The following is a 13,709-nucleotide window of genomic DNA, read 5'->3' as shown; positions in this document are numbered from 1 at the left end:
TTGTGCTGCCCCACAGAAAAGGGAGGGCTTCAGCCTCTGAGAGTGGTAAATGAGCCTTTCTCATGGCAAACCCCGGGGTCTGGCACAAAACCCAATACATGGGCAGCAGGGTTTCTGTGCTATTAATGATGCCTCCATGCCTGTGTTGTTCTTGCACTTCTGTGTAGTTCAGACACATGTAAAGCAATGTTTGTCTCCCTAGGAACAGCACATGTAAGTGTGCTTTTGTACAGTCTATCACACCTGCATTACCTCAAAGTGTTTGTTATAAAAGCAACTTTTTATTCAAAGAATGGGAGCTGGTCCATCACATCCACCTCAAGCTTGCTGCTGGCATTTGCATTTACCCCCAGGGTTTGAGCTCCCTCCTTCCCTCAAACATTTCTGCTCAGGCTGGGCAGTCTCTGAGCACAGATGATGTGTGCAGGAAACACTCATTCATGCTCACAACACTGAAAAACCAAAGCTTAAAAACGAGTAGATGTATATCTGAACTAGCCAGCGAGGCAGGTGAGAAACCACAGCCTGGGGAGTGCTGTGAGAGTGGCTGTGCTTCTGAAAGCTGCCTCTCTTTTACTGAGGTCGTTCAGCAGGTAATGCCAAACCTCTATTTGCTTTCCTTTCCTTCTGGTGACATGGCACAGAGCTATTGTGGTCAGCTGGTGAACAGCCAGGTCTGCAGAAGCTTTGTAGATCTTCTCCTTGTGCCAGGATGTGGGATTTTCAGGGCATGGATCTCTGTGGTGGCTGCTGGAACAAAGGGCTGGCCCTAACAACCCAGAGGGACCTTCACAAAACTTGTAACAAGAGACTTCTATGCAACACCATTAACCACGTGAGAACATAGCCCTAACAGAAAAGCCTTGTTAGTGTTCTAAAATTTATAATTTCTAAAAATTTCCTAAAAGGATCAATATGAATGTACTGCCCTATCAAAGTCAGACCAGTTGCAGAAAAGCTTTTGGAATGGTTTCTACCAACAGAGGTAAAGGTTTTTATCTAACTTCTATTCCCTGATTCCTCCTTTCCCCACAGGCCATGAGGGGTGTGGAAACACACCTGGAAGTACAGCCCCACTTCTGGCCATAACCATGTGGGCAGTGGAGCTCCTGGGTCCCAAAACCACCCAGTCCCTGCAGTTTTGGGTGGGTAAGGCTGTGATCTCCAACTGCTCATTGAGGTGGGAGAGGGGCTGCCTTCCCTTGCTGCTGGCTCTGGAGGAGATCAGGAGAACACGAGCTGATTTTTCCCAAGTATCCATGGGATGGGATACACCTTTTACTTAACCTACCTCCCAGTTTCCACCCAATCCATTAATGCTATGCAGCTGTTCCCCACTGCCTCTTTCCACCCCAGTCTATTCCCCCTCTTCCCTGATCAATACCAGTTGCCCCTGGGGTGGGTTTCTTGTCAGCAGATCTTTGCAACCTCCCCCTCCCCATCTCATTGGTGCTGCTGGGTGGTTCACTCAAAGCAAAACAAGGTGCCAGTTCCATGCTCTGGATCGAACTGGGACACTGGAAATGACTTTGCAGAGCAGGAGACCTTGTAAATTAGTTAAAATTAATTAAATAGTCTGGGATAATCACCAATAAGCATTTCCAAAACATCCCAGATGCAGAGGAGCAGAAGGTGCAGTGCTGCTGCTCCTCAGGTGACATTGCCACCAGGGTCTTTGCTGTTATTAACCTGCACCTGCTCATGGGGATTTTGCTGCTTGGCCAGCCTGAACAGCAAGTTTTGGGTGTCACATCATCCCATCTTCCTTCTTCAGCCCAGGTTTGCAGAAGAGCCTGCTCAGCAAGGATGGGGTTGCTGAGCAACAGGGTATTGCCGGGCGGGTTGCAGGAGGGCTGCATCTCACTGCCACGCACAGAAAGGAAACAATAGACAGGAAAAATCAAAGTTTTGCTGGAAGAGGAGAGGCTCCTGCTCTTCCTGAGGCCCTCAGTAATCCCAGCCTGGGTCATGCTGCCTGCAGGGCCCGGATAAGACCTTGGCTGTCACACAGAGCGGCTTCGCAGGACAGGGTGGAAATCAGCTCAGGGTGTGGTGCAACCGTGATTATTCTTCATGGTATTTTCAATTAATCACATCCAAGATAATCATTAAACTATTGCCAAATAATCAGTAGAGGCTGGGTATCAAACTGCTTATCACTTCAATCCCAGTTCAGGCTGGATGTGTGGATTAATAGCTAGAGCAGCTTGACACATTTTCAATTCTTTCAAAATGAAAAATGTGTCTCTTTGAATGCTACAAAACTCGCAGCACTTGGGAGGATGCGATCACTTCCTTTTCCCCTGTTTTCCTCCCGATTGCATGATCATGAAAGAAACATCTGTTTTGAAGAGATCTGCAACAGAAAATGTTTGTTCCAGTTGGATTTTTAATGGACATCTTCTGCTACAGAGTCTTGTTCTCTCCACCCTGTTTCTTTCCCATTTTCTTTTTGCTGAAAGATGAAAAAGAAAGGAAGAGGAGGAGAAAAAACACAGACAAACAAACCCCACTGCCCAGACTACAAATACAGACAGAAAAAGGGGCCACTGAGGTGTGGATGGTGTGAAACACCACAGCTGAGCTGGCAGAGAATGTTTGCACTTCAATTCTCTTTGAGAACGTTTGATGTTGCGTGTGTATGGATTTTTCTACATTTTGAATCAATAAAAATACTAAAAGAGGGATACAAATTTGACTTTTTTTTTTTTCGCCAGGGAATAATTTCTATTTTTTGAAAATCTTAGATGTAATTAATCTGAAGCATCAATAACCTATTATATTAATTATACATAAAAAGGGTATTGTTCTGTATTTTTCTGCGGTATTTTTGGATTCTCCCTGACTCCATTCTTCTGCTGCAGAAGAGGAAACCTGTTGTTCTTTGGGAAATCTTTACATACTGGTAGGCAGCTGGAAGAAAAAGCAAGTGAGAAGAAAAGCCTCAGGCACTGCAGCCAACAGATATGGCCAGTTCTAGTTTGTGAGAGGCTGAAATGTCAGTACAAAAGGCCACTGAATGCTATCAGCTGCTTTGGTGTTTGCAGCATTTGTGGGAGACCATGCCAAGCAGCAGAGACTGTGGTCCTGGGTTTTGGTGCATCAGTATCCACAGACAGAAAATGAGACGCAGGAATCTCGAGCCTAAGGGAAAATGACAGTGAAAAGAAAATTGGCTGCACACCAGAACGGGGTGGGGGGGATGCTGGTCACTCCCTGCACAAAGCCTGAGGAAAAGAGGGAAGGCTTGGGAAGGGAGCAAAGCTTCTCCTCAAGGAGCAGCTGTCCTTGGTGGTGACTTTGATGGGCTCCTTGACCACTGGTACAACCACACAGCTCCTTAGGTCCAGTCCAAGTCCACGTGACTGCAACTCCAACACCAATGACCGCCTCGAGATTTTTTTTGGTGATACTGAAACAAAGAAACAAAGCGTCGCTTCCTAGGCTAAATAAATAAATAAATACATAAAAAATTCTTCCTATCAAAAACCAGAAATATTTTCACAGCATAAATTTTTTCAAAGGGGAAATACCCACCCACGGTATTTTTCTTGGATATGTGCTATTGGTTCAGCATCCCAGCAGTTAAAAGGATTAAAAAATAATGCAGACTTTTTGGTGTCGTTTGGATTTTCAGTCACCTGCCTCTGTGTGACAAAAGCAGGGCAAAACATGGTCTTCTAAAATAAAAATGGCATGGCAGGGAGACCCTTTAGGAATAAGTTGGCCAAAGAAGGAGAGTTGTTAAGAAAACCAGCCTGCTTTACAAGACCAAAGTGGAAAACATTTGAAATATGGGTATGAAAAGATTCCTTCTGAATTGGTATTCCAATATGAAAGTATTCCTTCTGAACTTCATAAACAAAAAAAGCCTTTAAAAAAATAATGCCCTGAAAGAATAAAACAGGACAGAGATTTGATCCAGTGGCAGACTGCTGAGCCATAAATTTGTCAAACCACAATTTTCTTTCTAGATACCCCTTGTTTGGTCCCATTTGTTTTCTGTCCTTCAGACTGGAATCTCTCTTTTAATCAGCTGTGTCATTCCAGCTGTCTGGAAGGAAGGAGAAGTAGTTTTGGAGAAAGATGTGGAGAGTGGTTTGAGTAACCTTGGGAGTGGTTTTGACCAATACCCAGTGCTAGGACAGGGGAATTTCAGTCTGAATTTTAACAGTACAGGTGCACTTTAGGCAGTGACCTTTATTTTTCCCACATACCAAAGGGAATATGTGCCTTGTAGTCTTGAATGTTTTTGTAAGAATGCAGCTGACATTTGCAGGTGACAATTTTCCATATTCATAAACAATTTTTGATATTCAGGCATCGATTCCTGTTCAGGTGGGATCAGAGCTGGTACAGACCAGGTTCTGCTGTGTCCAGTGCAAATATGAAGAGATTCTTTAAAACTGGCAAGTGTATTAAATGGAGGAAACAATGAATCAAGACATGAAAAGTATTGATTTTCGTTGTATTTTTTTCATTTGTCTTAAAACCTTGGCTTCTATTCTCTTCTGGCTATAAATATGGTGTTTTAATATTTTAATAACTAGATCTGTGACCTAGGCCATCTTCATTCTCTTTAGCCATTTTCTCCCACCAGCCTCCTCTTTGCATTTTAGAAGAAATAACAATCAATTGCAGGAGAGTCCTCAAAAGCCCCCCAGGTCTAAGCAGATTTACTATTTGGAAAACTTTTTCTGCATGTAAGCATGTGTCCAGCAGTGTGAAACAGCAGAGCATAGCCATAAATTATATTTGTTTTGGCTTTTGGAGGACTCAGGTAGAAGATTCAATGCTTCATTATTCTGGGCTTTGCATGTCTGGATGAAGATTTTTTAGGATAGGCAGCCAAAATCCCTTCTAACGAAGCAGGGTGAGTGAATCAATTCCTTAAACATGAGTTAATCTCAGATGAGGTTCAGCCATGAACTCAAAGAAAACCCACATAGCTCATGCTCCATGGTCAATCCCAGCCTGCCCAGACTCTGTAACACAGCCTGAAATGCTCTGGCTTGACATCAAATTTCACATGTTACCCCCCCAAAAAAAAGCTTGTGGCATGTGCTTTCTGTGCTCAAGTACACTGCCAGATCAGGAGGGGGAAAAAAAGAAAGAAAAAAAAATATACCAAAATCTGAGTTCCAATGGGTTTTTAACCAAAAAGAAGACCATACTTATCTTCAGAAGAGAAATACTCTAGAAAACTCTAGAAAACGTAGAAAGACGTAGGCAAGAAGTGTCATTTCTTTTCATCAAACTGCTTCCCTCCATTGCCACTTTATTATTTCTGCCTTTAACTTCCATGGGGGACAATCATGCATGTTACCCTCCCTTACATCACACACTTCTTTTTCTTCAGCATCCTCAAAGTAAATTGGAGATTACTTTGAAGATTCCTGTTAGGAAATGAAGTGCACACACACACTCGCATGCAAACACCTGCACAGGCTCATGAAGGCATCTCTCCTTGCCTTTCTAGTGACTTTGTGTCTGCATTTCTGGCAACAAATTAATCTGGAAGTGGAAAATCAAGAAAGGGTTAATTAAAAAAAAAGCAAACTTTGACTCGTTTGCAGTGATTTTGCATCAGTTTCCATGGAAATGGAAGTAGAACAAGCCAAGAGCAGTGGTGTAGCCAACTTCAGCTGCTGGCTTCTAGTTCTTGCTCCTGTTTCCATGGAAATAGATGCCAAATCAGCAAAAAATAAGGTAACTTGTTTTAAGATAGTAGAGTTTTAAAGGCTTGTCCTTATTTAACCTCAGTCAGGAAGATAACTGGTGAGGGGAAGCAGCCAGCAACTCATTGAAAACTTTCAGGGGCTCTTTCAGCAGCTGACTGCTTGTTGAACTCAGTAGAGAGTGAATTCACAGGGCAGCCACCAATCTTCAGAAACATTCTGCAACTTCTCTGCACGTTGTAAATAAAATACATTTTCCTCTTGGCATGGTAGTCACAGCAGCCTGTGGGAGCCCAGGCTAAGATCTCCTTGCAATGCAACCATGCAAGTGCCTCCTTAGGCTGCCTTTGCCTCCCAGAGCTCAGAAAGAGATGTGCTCTTCCCAGCTGCAATATGCAAACCATTCCCATCCCAAAAGCAAAACTTTCCATTTCAACCTGTGGAGAGAGAAGCAAAGGAGCATTAGCTGGGGGAATTCCTGACACTGTTTTACAACAAACACCCCACTTTCTTTTTTTCTGAATCCATGAAAGCAAAATTTCACTGAGATAAAAGAAGTTGGGCATAATTTTGCTTATAGCAAAATGTCGATGGGAAAGCAGAACTGAACCCAACTAGAAAAAAAAAAAAAATCTGTTGTAATTTCAAGAACTGAAATTTCACCCAAAGCTCATTTTATTTAAAAAAACTTTAATAGAAAGCTGTTTCAAGGTTGGCTTTTGATCCTTAGCTGTTGCTGTGATGGAACTGTCTTTGGGGAAGAGCATTTCTTCCTGGGAAATTGTGTGAAGACAGAGATGAGACTCCCATCCTGAGCCCCATTGTTCTTGGAATTGCTCTTGAATTGGGATCATTGCCAGCTATCCTTCCCTTCTCTATTTCCCCACAACCCCTTTGCTTACATGTTCCTTAGGCAACTCTTTAATGAGCTGCAAAGACACCCTTAGACAAGGGATCATATCACAGGCCACTTGTGGCCCCTTTTTTGGTAGCAGAATATATCTGGAAGCCATAAGTGTGGGTATATGTTAAAAAAAAAATATTCTTGGCTGGCATTTGTGGTGAAGTAAATGCAATTCTAATGAGGCATTCCTTCATTTGCAGCATTACATTTTTGCTTTTAGGGACACAAAATCTGCTCTTGCAAGGGCACGTGCTTTGCTTCATACATGAAGAATATTCCCTTGGGCTGCTGGGTGAGTAAATAAATGAAAAGTGCAGGCCAACCTAATTTTAAAGAAGTGAATCAGGTCTAGACTGAGGCCTCACCATTGTTAATTTTAGATATTACAAGGAATGTGCTCATTTTCTGACTGGTTTCTGTGGATCTTCTTTGAAGAAAACTCAAGAAACATCAAGCCCTTCAAGAAATTGCCAAAAAAGATAGACTTTTTTTGCATAACGAACACTTAAACACATGGGAGGTTTTTTCCTTTTCTTTTTTGACAGCACACATTGTCTTAAAATTCATGGAACTTTCTCCAATTGCTCTATCAGACATTTATTGCTGCTGTTGCTGCTATGATGTGATTTTTTCGAAGCTGTTTTTGAGCTGTTGGGATCCTTTTTGAGGGGGGGAACCCAGGGCTGTGTTACTTAGGATCCTCTATGACATTTCACTAATATTTCCTCTGGAAAAGCTTTAGCCATTTCTGTAATGGCAAAAAAAAAAAAAAAAAAAATAAAAAAAAAAAAAAAAAAATAAAAAAATCAGAAATTATCAGGGAAGCAATGGAAAGCCAACTCACACATTTCAAGGGGGGATGTAGGAGGTGGAGCTGAGAGCACCACTGCTCGCCAGGTGTTTGTAATTCAGCTTTCAGTGTACTTTTTGGACTCTCCATTACACAACAGTTCATCATCCCCCAGGCTTGCAGCAGTGCTTCCAGGCCTGCAGGTCACCAACCTGCACAAACGTCATCCCCTCCGGCTCTCCACGGTTAAATCACACCGGGAGGAAAAACTGGAGCTACCTGCCAACTCTTCTGCAAGCAGCTCAAAGCACCATGGCACAACTCAAAGGATCATGAGAACAAGCTAGAGAGCAACGAGCTGTGGAGCCAAAACCGAGATAAAGCAAAAAACAAAAAAAAGAGAACAAGGTCTGACATGAGGTGCATGTGGCAAAAAAATTACACGTGAGCTTTTGTGTGAGTTTCATAATGTTGGCAGAACCCTGCAGCTCTGTCCTGGAAATCCAGCTCTTCCAGCCCACCCAGCCCTGCTGCTGGCCCTGCCCTGGTGTCCCCAGGAGGCTGTGGCAGGTGGGCACAGAACAAGGTGTGGCAGGAGGGGCGGAGGCGTTCCAAGCAAGCACAGGCTGTCCTCTGCTCTTCCTGAGAGGTGTCTGCTCCCAGAGCACAGCCCACTCAACAGGAGGGAATATCTCATGGGGAAATGCAGCAGCAGCACCCACCAGGTGTTTGCTGGGGCACAAAGGGTGCAGGGAGATGTCACACTGGGAAACTCCCTTCTCTGGGCTCTGGTCAAAAGTCACTGTACATGAAAACCTCCTCCCAGAGACACCTGGCAAAGCTGGGTGGTGTTTGAGTCACTTGTAAAACCACAATTGATGCCTCGGGAAGGCTGACCTGGAAAAGAGACTGGAGAATAAAGTAGGTATTTATTGAAAGGCCTTTAAGGACACAGCTTGGGCAGTACAAGAGCCTGGCCAGGGCTACACCCAAGGTGGACCCAAAATGGTCACAAATGGATAACTGATCACCAAGTCTCACACTTTTATAAGTTTTGGTCCATTTGCATATTGGGATTTAATTGTTCAGTTACAGCTTCACGTTACAAAGTCCCATCCTTCTTATCTTCTCTCTTCAGTCCACCATTATTTATGCTTTTGGGCCTGAAAACATACACCTGTTGTCCTTGGTCTCCAGCAGGAAAAGGATTTGTTTTGTCTCCCTAGTCTGTGAAGAGAGCTTACTTAATATGAGGCTCAGAACTACACACCTAGGCAGCACAGAATCTGAAAAACATGAAAGCTAAAACTTAAGGCATCACAATCACTCCATCCCCGCTGGTTCCCTGTGCTTGGCAGGACAAGGGGACAGACAGAATGTGGGGCTGCTGCTACCTCCTGGGTCTGACACCCCAAGGTGCCTCTGTCCTGAACCCTGAGCTTGGCAGGATGTCCTTTCTTCCTGGCTCTAAGTCTCAGGCTATCATCCATCTCAATTCCAGTTCCATCTCCATCTCCTTGCTCTCCCAACTTTTTGGGGCAGGCCAGAATGGACGGGCATGACACCTTGACCTTGACCTGTCTCCTTTCTGCAGCTGAGACATGGGGTTGGCAAAAAGCAAATGTGAGCAGTGCAGCAGCACAACTGCTTTGCTAGAGAGCTCAGTGTTGGCTGGGATGTGACCTTTGTCCAGCCACCTCACCAGGGCACTCTTAATACTTGAGAGTTTTCTCAATGTCTCCAAAATTTCTTAGGTTAGTTTAAAGTCTAATTTGTCCTTCAATCACAGAGTCATGTAATTTTTTTCCCCTCCTTCATCCATGACTAAATAAGGCTGCCTTGTGTATGGCTTGCATTATGTACCTGTACAGATTTCTTTATTTTATTTTATTGTTTGTACTAATGATTTTAATCTTGGAGAGTTTTTGCTTTGGAAATGGAAGGCCTGTAGCTTTCACAGCACAGATGGGAGATAAAAGCACTATAATCACAGAGTGCGATCAATGAGACTTTTTCCAGGAAGATGCTAAAGGCATTATTTGGCATTAACAAAGAAAGGGATAATTAGAAAATAGGCAGAGAAGCCTTTATTCCTGTAATTAATTTCAAAGTTGGAAGTTCCCTAGTGCTTTTCTGTTCAAAAGTGACAGCATATGAGCCATTGCAAAGGAGATGTGTATTAATCATAAATCAGAAAAGGAGGAAATTGAAACCTGTGTTTCCACCGACTTTAAAAAGAAAAAGCTTCTGCCTGGAGTTAATGTGTATTCTGACTGTATGTGAAGGAAAAAACAATTATAAATTGTTATTGACACATTACATGAAAGGCAAGAAGAGGATGTAGCCAAACTCGATTTCCTGGGAGACTGGACAGTCCTCTCCAGAGAAAAAATAATACTCAGGAGTCACTTTTATAGCTTGAGGCTGTGCCTTTATTTGCAGCTGCTTTTTTCTGCACTAATTTCCTACAATTCCTATCAGCCCCACTGATGGCCACAGCAATGGAAGAAGTGTTCAGCAAACTTCTTCTGCCTCCCTTCATTTTAACACTGTCAAAACTGTCTCTGAATGAGAATAAGTGGATCTGCTTTAGGAATGCCAGCAGCCACAGCCGTCTTGCTTACAGCCTTGCTCCCATCTGGATCTTCAGCTTTTTTACAGGAAAACTGAACATCTTCCCCCAGGCTAAGATCAAAAATCAGCAAAGGAAAAAGGCATGCACAGCCTTCTGTACAGTTTTTTTCCCTTCTGTCCCCTAGTCTGAGGCTGTTGTCCCCATCCTCACACCCACAGTTGTGACATGAATTGGTGCAAAGTTCCCAGCTGGTGAGGGCAGCAGCCAGGCTACAAGGGGTGAGGTTGGAGAGCTCCAGCACTGGTGTTTTTACTCAGAAACACTGTATTCCCTCAAGACAGCTGATGTTGCACACAGAGCCACATATTTATTTTTTATTTTATTTTATTTTTTAATACAGGTGGCTTTACAATTAGTTTTTTTTATTTCAGTCTGGGTTGAACTGATATTGTTGGCTTTGTATCATGGCTGGCTTGGCTGATGACTGGTGTAGGTGAACATAACACTCATGGTGCCTCCTCACACCGTGAGGAATTCACAGCCTGCACACACTTGCAAGTTCCCATTTGTATAACTTTGGGGTTGACTGCAGAAAAATCGTTCAGGCAGCTGCAATGTAGCACGTGTATTTATACACACCATCATTCACATGGTAACATTTTGCATGTGCACACACACTCACTCCCTCTCTTTGTGATGATTTTCTCACTTATTTGCTCACGAGGTTGGTTTCTCTAGCTCTGGACCTTCAGGCAGAACTCGGCATCTCACTTTACAACTGGATCCAAAAAATTGCATAAAGATAAGATGGCTACATACAGCTTCTATATGGTTTTATTTTTTCAGAGTTCATTCAAGGACAATGCTTCTTTTAGGTCCCATTGCTAAAGTTTCTTTGCTTAAAGCAGAGAAATATGTACATAAGCTTATCACAGAGCTGTGCCCAGCATTTCACAATGTGCAGTTGGCATTTGCTGATGGCAGCACTGGTGGAGCACTCTGTGTTTCCCAATGCATGGAGAGAGTGTTTGAAACAACAGTTTTCTTTTCTATTACTTGTTAATTTCCATATTCTGTTCTCATTGCATGAGCTCCAACACTTTGCTCTCAAGCGAGTGATGCTATTTAAGTTCTCCTGGAAATACTTCTTACACATGCAGGAATAGAAAAAAAAAAAAAAAATGATCTGCATGTCCCTGGCAGAAATATCTTCTGAAACCGCTAATGGTTTTCTTACCTCACAGCTCTATCCAGGGAATGTTCCTGCATTTGCCATTCCAAATCACTGCAGTGATGGCTTAACCAAGACAGACAAGCTGTTCTTCTTCCAATGAAATGGTTTTCTCCTGATGTGTGTCCTTCAGTCCCATTGATGAACGTAACCTGGGAAAATCACCCCAAATCACTGTCACTAGTTAGATTTTGGCCAGTGGTTGTAAAGGAAGTCTTCTTTTATCTTTTATCCATTTATCTCTTCGGAGAAAAACGTTTATTAACTTTGATAGAAAAAAAAGTTTTAATTGTGTGCATCATTTTAGAAGGTAGCACTAATTACTTTTGGTTTATAGTTATAAATCAAGTTTGTAGAAAGGCATACAAATGAATGTCAAGTACCTAAAATATCTTTAGAAGGTACAGAATAAGACAAATGAAAAAGTCTCCAAAATTACCATTTTCCAGAACGTTTAGATTTTGTACTAACACAGGCAAAAATACTTGCTCAGAATACAACTTGAAGATGTGACAGGACACAATGTCATCCTTTTACAGCCCACGTAAGATATGTTATGATGCACTGCAGTCACTGCAAAACAAAAAAACTTTTGAAGACAACTTGTAATACCTTGATTAATGCAAATTTTATGAAACATTCAAAAGGATATTAACATGTACTCAAATTCCATCCCTCATTGGCAAATGTAAATGTAACATTTGGCTAAATAATTGTCAAAACTTCCACACGCAAAACCTTTCAGTAGTTGATTAGACTGTGGAATTAACTTTTGTGTAAATCTTCTTGAACCTTTTGATTAGCTCCCCAATTGTCACTGGGAATTTATAATAAAAATTAAAGTAGCAGGCTTAAAATTATTTGAACATCCCTAGAGCTAAGAGCCAACTTAATTGAAATCTTTTTAGTTATTGCAGTATTCCTGCTCTTTGCTCCTCTAGAAGACAGAGCAACATTTTAGCTCATCCTAGAAAGGAGTCCAGCTTGACTGCAGGCAATTCCAGCCTATGAAGAGACCCAAAATAGACACCTGGCTCATTCCCAAGCCATAGTTTCCAAGTGAACCAGCTCTCAGCTCAGCCTCAGCGAGCTCTCACTCACACAGAGACAGACTCTGCCTCGCCATTCATGCTCAGCAGTGTGTTAGTCCTCAATTAATAACACAGGCTACACCCAGAATCAGGCATTTATTCTCTGTGAATAGCTTTAACACAACCTACATCTCCAAAATGGCCTTTCTGTGTGGAGATAGACCTCGTTTGCTCTAACCCCTCAACTGTGGCTGTCCTATTTAGGCTCTGTTGGACTACTAAAAAATCCTCTCTTTCAGCCCAAGCCATCCTGGCGCTGCCCTGGCCAGCAGCACAAGGAGATCTGTGTGGGACACACAGTCCATGGACTGTCCCAAGGTGCTCCCACCCCATTCAAAAGATCTGACACCAACTATTGGCAAGGTATTTTGGACTTCCGAGCAAGAAAAATAATGATTTAAATGCGTGGTTTTCTCTGCTGTGAAAGGGAAATTAGTTTCTTACCCACTCCTCCTTCCAGACCGGGATATGACTCAGATCCTGATAGTTTGAGGATGATCAGAGGATTTCTGGATTTCTTTTGTGAGATGTGTCGTAGCTGTACTAAATGCTGAAGATAAAATTACCTTCTGCTGCAGTCTGCTGCTGCTGCTGGAAAACAAGCAGGACTTCTTCCTGTAGCTGGAGGTAGATTGCTTTTCATCTGGACTTCAGTCAAATCCACAGCTCTATGACTTCCCATCTAATGCAATCTAAAATTCTTGTAAAAATACCAAAAGGAACATACTTGTGCAACTTTGACAGTGCTGATAACTGGGGGATGTACACTATGGGCAATCCTTTCAGAAAGGTTTACATTTCTGCTCGGCTTCCAAATGAAAAATATCCCGAGGAAACAGGGGGTTATTTGTGGTGCTAACAATGCATATTTTTGAGGGTCTCTGGTTTCCTGTGGTGCCTCATCCTTGGGGCACTTCATTGTGAACGTGCTGGCACACATCCTTTTCCCAAGCCCAAAGCCACCTGGCAGCTACAGCAGGAAGAATGAAAAGCAACATCCCACTTTCAATGGTAAATCCTCAACCTATGCATGATTCGTTGTAACAATCTACTCGTTTGCTCTCCTGCAGGGATAAATTACTGATGTCTGGATTATGCTGTAGAAGAAGAAGGATTTAATAATAACGCCATAGCTTATACTCCAAACCATGAAGGTTTCTCCTTTATTTTAAAGTGTGGGAATAGCTAAAGCAGTATTCTCCCTATGTAGACTTAAAATAGTTTTGAAAGCCATAATCTTATTTTCCCTCTGAATTTGCCTTTAACTTAAATTAAACACACAAACATGCATCTCATAGAAAAATATTAAAAATAATAATTATTCATTTTCAGTACCTGGCTTAAAATACTTTGCAAGTTCATTGATTTTTCAGAAGGCTGGAACTGAGCACAGGCTGAGCACCAGTTATCTCCTGAGGCATTTCAAACAGTATATCCCAA

General features: G+C 42.4%; 1 long non-coding RNA gene across 1 annotated transcript; it reads right to left on the bottom strand.

The window, feature by feature from the left end:
• Positions 1-10,708: 10,708 nt before the first annotated feature.
• On the bottom strand, positions 10,709-11,637 carry LOC310922200. Its single transcript, XR_014592339.1, has 3 exons — positions 11,562-11,637; positions 11,185-11,330; positions 10,709-10,725 (listed from the first exon to the last, which is right to left on the bottom strand). It is a non-coding gene; the product is annotated as an uncharacterized lncRNA (long non-coding RNA).
• Between the last annotated feature and the right edge of the window lie 2,072 nt (positions 11,638-13,709).

The sequence above is a fragment of the Zosterops lateralis genome (genome assembly GCF_965231275.1).
Source record: "Zosterops lateralis genome assembly, chromosome: 2".
In the NCBI taxonomy this organism is placed as follows: domain Eukaryota; kingdom Metazoa; phylum Chordata; class Aves; order Passeriformes; family Zosteropidae; genus Zosterops; species Zosterops lateralis.
This window is presented reverse-complemented; position numbering and strand designations above follow the sequence as displayed.